The sequence below is a fragment of the Cryptomeria japonica genome, chromosome 2 (genome assembly GCF_030272615.1).
Source record: "Cryptomeria japonica chromosome 2, Sugi_1.0, whole genome shotgun sequence".
Classification (NCBI taxonomy): Eukaryota; Viridiplantae; Streptophyta; class Pinopsida; order Cupressales; family Cupressaceae; genus Cryptomeria; species Cryptomeria japonica.
Window position 1 is genome coordinate 531,391,382 of NC_081406.1, and position 14,239 is coordinate 531,405,620.

General features: G+C 42.4%; 1 protein-coding gene across 2 annotated transcripts in view; it reads right to left on the reverse strand.

Moving 5' to 3' along the window:
• LOC131052183 (uncharacterized) overlaps positions 1–14,239 on the reverse strand; it is a 41,814-nt gene that overhangs the window by 538 nt on the left and 27,037 nt on the right. The window lies entirely within an intron of this gene.

Below are 14,239 nucleotides of genomic sequence, written 5' to 3' on the forward strand. Positions count from 1 at the left end.
TACTCTACAAATAGAGAAGTTTGAATAAGTAAAATCCAATAATCTGAGTTCTTAAACATAACAGAATATAGACAAAAGAAAAAATGTAAAATAATGAGTGCTTCAATCTCATCGATATGCCCTGGAATAAACACATCATTCTGATAATGCAACAAAAAAGTATCACCCTTAAAAATAGATAGCCAAAAGGTCTCTTTGATAAATGATGCACTACCATGATTGGAATAAACATCTCGGCCTGAAAATATTATACAGAAAAGTATCATCCCTAAAAACAGATACCCAAAAGCCACTTTGATAAAGTATGCATTTCCATTATTAGCAATGATCTATTTACTTACAGGCTCGAAACATAGCCTAATTACATCTGACAAGAAAGTTTCAAAAGCAATTTGTTTTGGAAACTTGGTGTGCTTGATTTTAACCTACACATTTGATTACACAGACCCTCTCTAGTATTGTTCTAAAATGTTCCTTGCAAGATTTTTTATGTTATCTTCATAAAATTACTAAACTAAAACTAGAGGCAGCTACAGTTGGATACAATCAAACACCAGGCTTAATGGTATACAAACATTTTATAGAAGGCAATTCAGTCACTGATCAATACACAGAGCTATTGAGATTCTTTTTTAAACAAAGTCTGATCCACAATCATCTTGATTGCTTGCGGACCATTACTAATCTGATTCACAAAAAAAAAAAAAAATGACCTGTAAACTTTTTGCAGACATTTTTCATAAGGATCCACTTCATTAGAATGCTTTACACTCTGAAAACAACAAGGGGTAACATGCCATATACATGATTAAGATCCATGAGCAACTTAGCCTCCAAGCCCTACGAGAATTCCCTCTAACAGAAACTTCAACATTGTAAAAATTGGTCATGATCTCCCTCTTATCTTGAAAATGAGAAAACCAGTTAGCTATACGTCTCAAATTGGAATTGCAATCTTAAGGAATTCATCTTAGGGGAAACTGTACCCCTCTATTGATACATACTATAGTCCATCCATTGTAAAGAATGTTACAAATTATTTACAACAAACATCCCAAACTCTTACTGCTGAAACATGCGATAACCAAATAGTGAATGCATTAGTTTGGCATTTTGCTGAGATTAACAATTTATTGAACCGTGCTCTATAACATTGCTTTTAAAGTACAATCACTTGGATAAAAAATCACTTTTTTCCATTTTGGTAGCAGTTCCATAAGATTAAGATCATGGATGCAACAAATTCCTACAGGAGATGAATTGCCCAAGTACTAAAGTGTGTATATTAGCTTGTGTGAACTTCGGTGACATACTAACCCATAGATCCGTGTTGTGTATTATATGTTTGTGATTAAGTTCTATGTACTTAGGTTTAGTTGTTAGATAGTAGACCACATAGGTACATGGAAGTTACCCAAGTTGGTTGTAACTGGTATGGCTTTTTATACCCTCCCTTGTAAATTCAATCTGAACCTATAAATGATAGCAATGCCATAGAAAATGCAATGTGGATGAAGCAGTTTGCATTTCTATAAACCCCATTTGATTAGTTTCTTGGATCACTAGCAACTAGCAAGTGCAAAAACAGAAATCTTTGAAATTTTTTGGACAATTTAGCCACAAATTAGAGAGGCGGAATTTATGCTCAAGACAGTTAAATCTTGAAATGCAATGATGATAAACTCTATGGTTACAGGATTCATTTCCATATTTGATTTTGGTCTTGAACCTGTGATCTAATTCTCTCTTCACCTGCAATACAAAAATTTAAAAACATGCATCATTTGTTCTTTTATAGTTGATAAGGGTTCATTTTTAATTATACCTTCAAAGGGGAATAAAGAATGAATATGCTGCAAACACAGTCCATAAAACCCATACACTCTAGTCTAGCCATGTGTACTGGTGAGACCATAAAATGTCTCATATTTAACCCATTAAAATCATCTATTTCTTCTTAGTGTATTGTTGTAAAAGTGGATTTGAGTAATGATTGAAATTTTTTAGCTTGATTAAGGTAGAATATAAAATAGATATTTGGTTTATTTTAGTTAAATAAATATGATCCAAAGTGCTTCTAATATGTCTCTATGAGTGTGCAAGATGTTGCAATGTAGTTGAATGAGTTATTAAATAACTCATGACAAGATGAAGCTTCAAAAACACTTACAGCAGAGAGCTCCAGACATTAACTCCAAACAACTCCTGACAAGGCTTTGAAGACATTAAGAGAAGATAGAGAAGATTCTTGAAGACTCCCAGCACATTCCAACAATCATGCAAAATAATGGAGCATCAACCATTCCTAAATCAATGGGCAAAGTGTTTGTTTCATGCAAGTTACAGTTGCACACTACACTACGTTATCTTTCTCCAACAAAGATAATTCAAGCTACCAAAGCACTCCAATGTGATTGAATTATTGTAGAATCTACTTCATCATGATAAACAATGATTTGGTCAACTGAACTGAAGAATAATAATCTTTCATTCACGTTGAGAACTTGAGACTTCCTAGAAATCAGGCGCCCAGAAATTGTGAAAAACGTAGTCTCGGTAAAACGGCCATATCTCTCTCGTTTCTCAACGAAATTAAAAAATTAAAAAGGATCTGGAAAGTAGACTTGAAGGGCTAAAACCCCTTTTGAGGGTTTGGCAAGATTTGCAATAGTGAAGAAGCAGTTCACATCAAAAAATGACTGAGACAAATTGGCGGGATGAAGGACAGCAGTGTCAATTTTCTCAAAGATTTGTAAACTACCCCCTTAAAAATAGGATCTTGGATCCAAATTCTTAGTAGATTGGTTGGGTAGATATGGAATGACAATCCTATAAATATATTATAATCAATCAAGCAAAGGGGGGGATTAGAAAGGCTTGTTTCAGCCCAAAGAAATAGGATAGACTAGTTTCATTTCTAGCAATGTATTTTCCAGAATTTTTTAGAGTAAATTTGAATTCAAGCAAGTATTTTATTTCTAGAAAGTATGAATTAGTTTAGCCTTTTCAATTCATGCAAGTGTTCCTTAGATTAGCCTTTCCTTTCCTGCAAGTGTGTCTTAGATTAGCTTTCCTTTCCTGCAATTTAGAATAGACTGTCAAATGAGTTTTCTCAATTGTCTATTGCATATAGCCATGGACACCACCCTGGATTGATAAATTAAATGATGAGGATTACAGAAACCCTATCATGTACATGTTTAAACCTTTATATTGCTGCATTTGGAGTTGCCTTCGAACATTAAAATAACACCAAATTATATAAAACATGGAAAAAAGTTTCCAGTGTTTTCTCAACACCACCAGAAACAAAATTTGTCATTTGTCAATTTGTAGGAAGTCTTGACGTCCTCCAATGACAGATATGTTGTGATGTGTACAATTTGTAGTAAGTTTTGACATCCTCCAATGACAGATATGTTGTGATGTCACACATCACAGACCCCCTCTTTTCGCTTTCCTAGTTTAGTGTTTTAGGTAGTTGTCTTCGCTTGTTAGTAGTTTCATAGTTTTTGTATTTTGCTTGTGGGAAGGATTAGTCTTGTCAGTCAGGGATATGGTAAGTTTTGAGTCAAATAGGTGGGATCAGGTCAAGAGGTCTTGTTTCAGGTCCGAAATCATTCAAGACTTAGGATTGAAGAGTAAATTGCGAAAGCTGCAAAATCTTGTCAAAAGTTGTCAATCTTGCAAAGTTGTCAAAATGCAAAATTAAGATTAGAAGAATATGGGTGCTTTGATCATTTTGGGGTGGAAATTTCGCCCAATGTTGCTTTCAATCTTCACAAGTATATGGTACGGTTTTGCCCTTTCATCTAATGCAAGAGGTGTGTAAAGTTTGGCCTTGTGATTCAATGCATAAGAATAGAGGAAATCCGACCTTTGGGAGTTTCAATGTGCCACCATTCTCAAAACCCGACCTTGTCTTGGGTGATTCAATGTGTGACTATAGAGGATTCCTGCCCTTGTGTTTTTATACAAAAGCATTGCCTAATTCCGACCTTGCATCTATACATGGCAATGAGAGATTTCCGCCCTTATCCCTGAGGTTTTATTCACCTTGTTTAGACTTTTCAATGCCTAGCAATTAAGGATTTCGCCCTTAGAGGTTTCAATGCACAACCATGTTTCAAATTTAACCTTAAACATGATCAAATGGCAAATGCAATCAATGCATGACCTCTTGCTATACCCGACCTTGTTATGCATGCATAAGAAGAAATTTCGCCTTTGATATTTTATGCAAGAGTTTGGTGTAGATCTGACTTTTGTCTTGCATTACATGAAAGTGCTCGAAAATTTGATCTTGTTAGATGCTTAACGCATGAGCACCCTCAAACTCTAACCTTGATGTGTATGCACAAGCAAGGTAAAACCCCAAAATTATACATGATGTTGACAAAAGTCCAATTTCCTACATGGGAAGCACAGAAACCTGAATATATGCACATCATATGTGAAATCCCACACAGCAAGGTAGTGTTGGCGGCAATATTGTACACGGAAATAAAACTAGTTAATTAAGTTGTAATTGTGTTGGTTAGTTGGCAACCGAGGGGTGGCAGTTGCGGTGCGACGGTTGGCGCTCGCACCCCCTCGGCATCTTTATATACTTCCAAATGTAACTTGTGGACCACAACGACTAGGAATGGAATAACATCTCTTATATTGCATCTGATATCTATGGCATTATTATTCTCCATTACGTGCTTTATGTCTTAAGTTATCACCCGAGGGGGTAAACATTTGGCGCCGTTGCCTAGACGAACTCGGGAACGGAAGACACGGATGGCGCACGGACACGATGGGCCTACCTGTCGGTGAGATTAACCCAGAGGCCGATGACGCGCAAAGGGAACAATCGTCGTGGGACGCAGAGCGTGATGGCAAGAGGCGAAGGGGAAATTGAACCCTGGAATAATCCCGACACACTGTTGATATAAATTGTGGCCGAAAGGCAAAATAAAAATAAAAATAATAAAAAGTTTTTTTTGTACATGGCGTGTGTTTGCTGTGTACGGAAGTGACTTATGCCCAATAGACTCAATAAGGACAAAAATAAAAAGATACAAAGTGACGAATGGGAAGTGGCACAAACCGCGTTGAATCTCAGACAGCAAATAGAACGAAGGCGTAGGCTAAGGCAGCTTGCCAAGGGACGCCCGGCCGAGGGGTTGCTCGAAGGGAACCCAGGAGGTGTCACGGAGGTTGCGGAGGCAGAGATAGACGGAGAGAATTACACTGTCGTAGGGTTGCCCGAAGGGAACCGAGAAGGAGTCACGGAGGGTGCCGAAGGAGAACTCTACAATTCACCAAAATACCACCGTAGGGTAAGAAGTTGTGAAGAGTTGGTGGAACAAACAAGGCGAAGTCTAAACCTGATCGACGCTACCAGAGACCTACTAAAGAATTTGTCCATTTCGGAGGACAACCGAAGGGAGACAGTAGAAGGTGACAGTACGACCGAAGGTGCCGAGGGAGCACAAGGGTACCGTACAGGAGGCATTTTGTTCGGTTCGGTGTCAGCAACTTCCTCTGGAGGACCCACGAGTGGAGGTTTAGTTGCAGGAGGCGGAGGATCGCCAGGTACAAGCACACAAGGAATTAGAGGAGCAAGACCCAGCGGTGGGATGGCGAGTAAACAGAAATTGCCAAAGTTCACAGGGGAGGGCAAGGAAGATCCCTTACGGCACTGCCGTACATGTGAAACCATTTGGTCCGCCAACGGAGTGACAGACCAAGATGACTGGGTACAGCAGTTCCCAGCCACATTACGAGGAGTTGCCATAGATTGGTACCCCGATGTAGACAAGCAAAAAGTGGCCACGTGGGCCAATCTACAGAAGGAATTCACGGAGGAGTTTCGGTTGCTCCATGATGACAATGAAATTGTAACGGAGATATACAGTACCAAACAAGGTACCAAGGAGACAATACGAGCATACAGCAGGAAGCTGAAGGAATTGCTGGGTAAAATGGAAAGCCAACCAGCAGAGGGATTGAAGAAACGATGGTTCGTTGAAGGATTGAAATCCTCCCTACGAAAAAAGATGAAAATTGTACCCTCGACGTCATATGACAACGCCTATAATAGGGCGATGGACCTAGAGAGCGAATACAAAACGTCAAAGAAGAAGAAAAGTAATAAATATTCATCTGACGATGATGAAGGCTCTGACGGGGAAAGCAACAGTAGTGGCGAATCGACTAAAAAGGTGCACGCTCTCCAAAAGGACATGGAACGAATGTTGAAAGAATTCAAAGCCATGAAGGGGAGTACAAGTAAGACTGAAGAAAACGACGTGTGGTGTACCGACTGTAGGAGTGACGGACACACCAAGGGGTCCTGTCCCAAGAAGGCTTTCTGCGACATTTGTTAGGTTGCGGGACATTTGACAAAGGAATGTCCCTACAATATGAAAACCAGGAGCCAACAAGTTCTCTTCACGTAAGAGCAGCCGGTCGTTGGAACTTCGCAAACCAACACAACGGCATCATCTGGAGGTTACCGGGACAACAGACGCGGTGGCGGAAGGAATAGCAACAATAAGAATAACGGAAGCCGTATCCAGTATGACGCCAAGGGCCGGCCAGTTATCCAATGTAGGGCTTGTAATCAGTGGGGGCACTTTGCCCGTGATTGCACGAAGGAAGCCACCCCTCAGCACCTCTGCCGATGGTGTGGGCCAGGCGACCATGAGGACGCAAATTGCCCACAGGCAGGGGTTAATCTCCTCAACATTGAGAAGGCTGAGAAGACTGGTGAGAAAGAAGTACTGGCAATCACCCGCGCCCAGACGAAAAAAACCACTTATCTCGACCCCCATACGGAGAAGGAGAGATTACGGGAGGCAAAGGCCAATATTGAACATGAGATAACAGCCGAACGACGGGACAACGAGGTGGCGAGTACATCATCCCGTACAGAAGCGGAAAATAACATCATTGGGCAAGTACTGCAGATGGAAGTACCTATAAGGGTAAAGGACCTTCTAGAAACAATGCCACAGTTAAGAACCGCCATTTTTAATTCCATACAAACCACTACACAGGCACCTTTGCGTACCACACGAGCGGAAGTTCCGGTCAGCCCTTCGGCTGACCCAATGTTGTTGGCCTTAAATAGTGGTCGGCATCCTACTGTAGTAGAGATGGGAATTCTCAGGGCTATCCTCAAAGACACCGTCGTGGACGGAGGTTCGGGGGTGAATGTACTGCCAAAGGATACATGGAAGAAGCTGGGGAAGCCAAAACTATGGCCACCCACGTTCAACTTGGTAGGTGCAGACCAGCACGGCATCAAGCCACTCGGCACCCTGATGGCCCAGCCGGTCACCATCGGCACGCAACCTTTCATACTAGATTTTGTGGTAATCCCACTCAAGAAGAAGGGGTACGACGCCATCTTAGGCAGAGGGTGGCTGGTTACAGCAAAGGTGAACCACGACTAGAAAAAGAACACCCTTTCTATGGAGAAAGGGGGGCGGAAGTACACCATTGATCTTAGGACCCAGGTTGTTGACGAGGAACTGGCATCATCTTCGGAATCGGAGGGTGAAGGAAAAGGCTACCCGAGGGACGAAGGACGGGGCTTCAAGGAGCCCAACGACGAAGGGATTCTCAAACTAGGAGAATGCTCCGAGGATGAGACAGGGTCATTGAACGGGCTCTTCCACTGGCAGATGCAGGATTACGAAATGTTCCAGAGCTATAGGCTCGAAGTAGAGGAACTAGAGCAACCAACAAAGGTGTACCTGTCGGAATACAGAGAATATTGGAAGGGAGACGCCCCAAACCCTGGCGACGTAGATAATCCGAAGAGTGTCGGCAACGATTGGAACCCTGTGTGGAAGGCCGCAGCCTTCAAAATCTTTATTATTCTTCTTCTTCTTATGTACAGGAAGGAGACCGTGGTCCCTGTAGAATTTGTGGTTCCAAGTCTTTGGATGGCCATGGAAAATAAACTTGCCACCAATAGGTTCAAATTGAAACCCTACCACGAGAAGCGCGCAGGAGACCTGAGAGGCCAGAAGGACACCTGGGAGTCCGGAGGGGGACTCGAGAGGCCGGGCAGGCGACTCGCCAGGCACAGGACCAAAACGGGAGACTCTCGGGTGAGGCAAACCGAGAAGGATGAAGGGCGATCCCAAAGACAGGGGACCCGAGCCGAAGACTCTCTAGACAACTAAATTAGGAAATCGAAAAAAAAAAAAAAGAGTACCGTATGGCCGTACGAATCTGTATGGCTGAAAAAAAAAGTTATATAAAATTAAAAAAAATTTAAAAAAAATTTAAAAAAAAAAGAGAAAAAGGCAAGAAAACAAAAGCGCCACAGTGGAAACACCGTACGATGGGACCACCGGCAGTGGCGACACCGACGGTGACCACCGTACGGTGATCACCGTGCAGTGGGCCACCAGTGGTGGTGACCACCGTGCGGTGGTGACACCAACGGTGGGACCACCGTATGGTGGACACCACCGTACGGTGGTAACCATCGTCGTGCAGAAAGGCCAAAACACAAAAACGCACGCAAAGACTAAGACGCGCAGCCGCTCCGTCGTCAGTGGTCCACCGTACGGTGGAGGGGTGTTGACGACACGAGAAGGTGGCCGCACGATCGGAGGTGCCAGTGCTGTTGTTGACCGTACAGGGAGGTTGTATGGCCAGGGTGGCATCAGGGACATTACACTGCCAAAAAAAAACGACGATGACCAGATTTAAAATGATTCGCTGGAGTTTGAAGCCAAGACACTGGAAATTCAGAGTGGAGAAGAAAGGTTTTTGGCATCTTAAAATATCACAGAAATGTTGTGCGCCATGGACTTTCGTATGGTTCTGAGGGTTGTAAATTGGTGCTGGCGGCGGGGGCGCTGCCCCTCGACCCCGCGGGGGCGCTGCCCCAGACCCCGCTGGAGGCGCTGCCCCCAGACCCCCAGTTTATTTTTTGAGCTACAATACACTTTTTTGAGTTGGGCGAAGGGCATCTGAGAAGTCATGGTAAGTGTGGGTTGTTCCGTACGGTGAGAAAGAAGCCTGACGCTAAGCATTGGCGGGAAGCCATTAGCCGTAGAGGAAGATGGATTTGGAGGGTGCGAACAAACAAAGTTGCGGGAAGGCATTGTAGAATCCGCGCAGTTGTATGACACTAGGGAGTTATTCAGTTCAGTTATTAGCCTTTGGGGAGTGTAATGGAGGATTTGAGGTGTCTCCTAGCCTTTGTGCCAGCGGGTTGTGGCCACCTCCAGACAGGAATGGTACGCTTTGAGGAACTTGGAGTATGTCTCGGCTGGACGTGAGGTTGCCTTGGTGGATGCAAAGAGGGCTCGGGAGGAGCTGACCACCAGGTTGGAGGCAGTACTAGCATGAGACGTAGCTCAGCGTACCCAGGAGTTGGATGTCGAGAGGGCAACGCCGGTGGCTATCGAGGACAAATTGGCTAGGGAGACAGTATCATTTGAGTAGCAATTAGTGGAGGCTGAGACTAAACCGCGTGTTTTGCAGACAAGTTTGGTTTAGGCACAAGAGGACTTGGATGTCAAAAGAAGCAATAATGGTGAAATCCGCACTTGAGCATAGGATGGTAGCAAAAAAGGGTTTTTAAGCGAGGACGTAGCAGGCGTATAAGTTTCGGGCTCGACTGGCGTCAGCAGTTCTGTTTAATGTCATCACTATTTTGTATTAAGTCGTCTGGAGACGACTTCTTTTCTTTTGGGGGGGATGATGTTGGCGGCAATATTGTACACAGAAATAAAACTAGTTAATTAAGTTGTAATTGTGTTGGTTAGTTGGCAACCGAGGGGTGGCAGTTGCGGTGCGACGGTTGGCGCTCGCACCCCCTCGGCATCTTTATATACTTCTGAATGTAACTTGTGGACAACAACGACTAGGAATGGAATAACATCTCTTATATTGCATCTGATATCTATGGCGTTATTATTCTGCATTACGTGCTTTATGTCTTAAGTTATCACCCGAGAGGGGTAAACAGGTAGGAGTGCTAGGTTGGCTAGATTCTTTGAGGGATATACAAACTTCAAAATTGCAAGCAGTTAGTGCTAGGTCGGCTAGGATGGATTTGAAAACTTTAAGTGTATTTGAAAGCTATAAAGGGAGATAGAATTCTCATTAAAGCCTAATATCAAATGCACTTGATCAATCAGCAATAACCAGAGCAGAAGAGCAGCAGAGTTCCATTTTATTCAGAGCAGAATGACAAAGAAGAAGGCGAGTATAAATGAAAGACTGCATCATATGGTGCCTTGATAAACCTAAAACAATACATGATTGGGCAACCTTTGTGAAAACATTACATGAGCACTTGCCAAGTCCGAAATATTTCATGCGAGGGTTGAAATTCCGCAATCATACATGGAACCCTCTAAATCCCAAAAACATACATGAACTTGCTAAAATTCCAAAATCTTACATGATCAATGCAAAACCCCGATTTCATGCATGATAGGCAGCAAATCCCAAAAATCAGTGCAGAGCAGAGGTATGAAATGTTTGATTTGTAATGCTTGCTGATAAGGATACCATCACCTTGTATTTATATGATGAAAGAAGAATGTTGAAAGGGGGCTGACTTACGCTGAGGATAATCACCCCAAGGGATAAGGTATGGCCGACCTGGTGTTAAGGGAATTGAAGCTCCTTCAAAGAACATGGAAGATAAAATGGAACGTGTGAAGGTGACTCCAGGTTGAACCGACCTGATTGAAGAATAGACGATTGCAATTTTTAGAGGGAAAGATACTAAATCTGAACAAATCTAAGTAAAACCCGTGGCCGACATAGCAAGTGTGGTAGGTGTACAAGAAGCATATAAAGAGCAAACTTAGCAAACCATTTTCCACAATGCAAATCACAATCACATACCAGCAAATTGTAAGAAGAGCCAACCAACAAATCCAAAGGAAGAGGTTGGAATGTTGTCAAAGTAGAGTGGTAAATATAAGTTCAAATTCAATGCAGTTCAAAGTAAAAAAGAGCAGAGGTCGAACTGCAAACCTGAGACATTCTTAGTTGCAGATCTGAAACATAGGCCAATTCCATAGCATTTATCAATTTGCAAGGGGTTTTGAGTGATAGGGGTTTGTGAGAGAGTTTTTTGGTCATGTATGTTTGATTCATGGTTTGTTTGTTTTGCAGGTTGAAAGTGAGGAAGGGAGGCTTAAAGGATGACAAGAGAAGTAACATGGAGATGAAGGACAATATTAAATGCACCCCAACAAGGAAGCAGAAAAATCTACTAAGTATGGCTGCATTTGCAAACTTCTCTTGCAATCCAGCCCAAGGCAAATATATCAAGAGTTGGCGCATTTGCAAGCTCCTCTTGCAATCCCACCCGAGGACTTCTCATGCAAACACTGAGGGGGAATTGCAAGACTACCATGCAATCCCGCCCAAGGGAGAAGAAGGATATAGTCGATAATACTTGCAATTTTGCCTTAAAATATGATCAAAATGGAAGGTGAATTCAATGATGAAGTCCAGGCAAGAAGCGTTTAGGGTTTATAAGATACAAATTGACATTGCCTAAGGGATGGGCGGAATACCTTTATCCTCTTGCAATCCCGCCCAAGATGGAGACTATTTCCACGTTGTCTTGCAATTTTCACCAAGTAGAGCGCAATTGCAAGCAAACTTTGCAATCCCACCTAGGAGGGCGCTAATTCACCCTTGTCATGCAATTTCAATCTAAAGAGGACGCTAATCCACATAAGGCTTGTGATTCTGCCCTGGTCATGAAAATGTGGATAGGATCAGCATTTAAGGAGGTTTGCATAGGATGAACACCAGGACTCCAAGGCAAGAAAAGAGGTTAGGCTTCAAGACAAGGAAGAGATTAAGGTTTGAGAGTAATAATGGTAAGGAGGAGATTAACATTGCAACATGAAGAATGATTTCATAACTTTGGTGATACAATCACAAAATGAAGGATTCAACAAAGCAAGCCTATTCCAACAATGCGACGAAGAGCTCAAGATATTCATGACATTACAATAAGGAGTGAATTATAAAACAATCTTGAATTTCAACTCCGTAAAGTTCAACTCCCAAAAGCTTTGCTTCAAAATCTTCCAGTGTATGCGATGAGCTTGTTTAACATTCCTCCTAAATATGCTGAGATTTTGGAAAGAATTCAGAAGCGTTTTCTTTGGTCTGGAGTCAAAGAGTAGAAAAGGATCCTGTTGGTGGCTTGGGAGAGTGTGTGTAGGCCCAAGAATTTTGGGGGTCTGGGTCTGAGAAAGTTGAGGTATTTTAACCTTGCTTTGTTGGCTAAGCAGATTTGGAGGCTTTTTAAATCCCAGGGAGAATGGAGCTCCATTTGGCGGAGTAAGTATTTGCAGAATTTAAATTCTATAGATTCAAAGTATTTGTGGAGTAAGTATTGGAGCTCATAAACTTGCAGAACTTGGGTTCCATCCTCTGGAACAATGTGATTCAGGCCAAATGTATCATTGAAAAAGGGGTTCGATGGAGTGTGGGCTCTGGTAGAAAGGTTTGTTTTTGGGAAGATAGCTGGATTGGTCATGAACCCCTCATTAGACACCAAGATCTCAGACCCTATATGGAGGATTGTCTTGACTGCTTTGGGGGATATGTTGCTGATTATATTTCTGATGGTGTTTGGAAGGATCTCCCAGGGATCAACAGTGATCTGTCTTCCCTTCGGTGTGCCCTTAATTCTGTGAGAATTCCAAGTTGAGATACGCCTGACAAGTTGATTTGGGTTGCTTCCTCCTCTAGTGATTTCTTTGTTGCTTCAGTTGTCTCTTCTCTTGGCAAGTTCCCTTCACCTCCCCCGTTCTGGGCTAAAGTTTAAAAATCTATGCTAATTCCAAAAATAAATATTTTCTTTTGGATTTTGATTCAAAACAAAGCCTTGACGCTGTATAACTTGTGTAAAAGGGGCTTTTTGTGTTGTAATGATTTGGAAACTGCTGCCCACCTCATCCTTGGTTGTTTGTTTGTTTAGGAGGTTTGGAGTTTTTTCCTTTGTCAGTGGCAAGTTGAATGGGTGGTTCCCTCTTCTATTCAGGATCCGTTGGCTCAGTGGGCTGTCCCTACTTCCAACTTTGCTTTAGCTCTCCTGCGGTCTCTGTTGTTGCCACATCTTTCCTAGGGTGTTTGGAAGGAAAGAAATAACAAAGTCTTCAAGGACTTTGCTCTGCCAGTTGATGTTGTCACTTCTAAGATTTGCAAAGCTATCATGGAGAACTTTAATGTCGGGATTGCCAAATTTAACCCTCGTGGTATAATTTCTTGTACTGAATATGACTCTCTAGTGGCTGCTAACTGGAAAATCTAGTGGGATATTACTCACTCTATCAAACCTTGAAAGGGGACTAGAGAAAATGTTGTGTGGCACTCAGCACTCTCTGGGTGGTGAACACTGAAGATCGACTTTGATGGGGTGGCCAAAGGGAATCCTGGACTGGCTAGGTGTGGGGGCGTGTTGAGAGATGAAGATGGTAGGTTATTATTGGCAGTGGCGCTTCCCTTGGGATGTCAGACCAACCACCTTGCTGAAGCTATTGCTGCTTACCATGATCTTTGTTTTGCTAGACAATTGAATTGCACCCATGTGTGGATTGAGGGTGACTCTAATAATACAATCCAATGTCTTAAGGGAGATCAAAAATCGTCATGGTCTATTGCTTGTTGGATTGAGGACTCCATTTATATCATAACGTCTTTTGATAAGTATTATATTTCTCATATTTATAGAGAAGGGAACGGGGTTGCTGATTTTTCCGTCAATTTGGGTGTTAAAAATGATAATATCATTTTTTGGAATGGGGGCGATCGCATTTTGGAGGATGCTAGACATTTGGTTGCCTATGATAGGTTCCACACGTGAAATGCGAGGCCTAATCAAATATGATGGGTTTGCTTTGTAAGTTTGTGCTAAAAGATCATTTATTGATGATGAGGTGGAAGGTACTGGCTGTGATTAGAAATGATTTTAAGTGTATTACACACTTTCTGGGTTATTCTCAATTGGCATTCTGTATTTTCTGCTGGTATTTCTGGGCGGAGATTTTGAGTAGAGCCAAAAAGATGGGTGGTGACAGGAAGCATTTGGAACCCATCAATTGTGACGATGTGAAGAAGAATTTGACTATTTGGAGCCTGGATAAGGGGGGTGTCACACAATACCTAGAGAAGCTCCATGGGTTTGATCCTATGGTCACTGCCCTATTTGCGAAAGGTTGGGAGAATGCCAGCATTA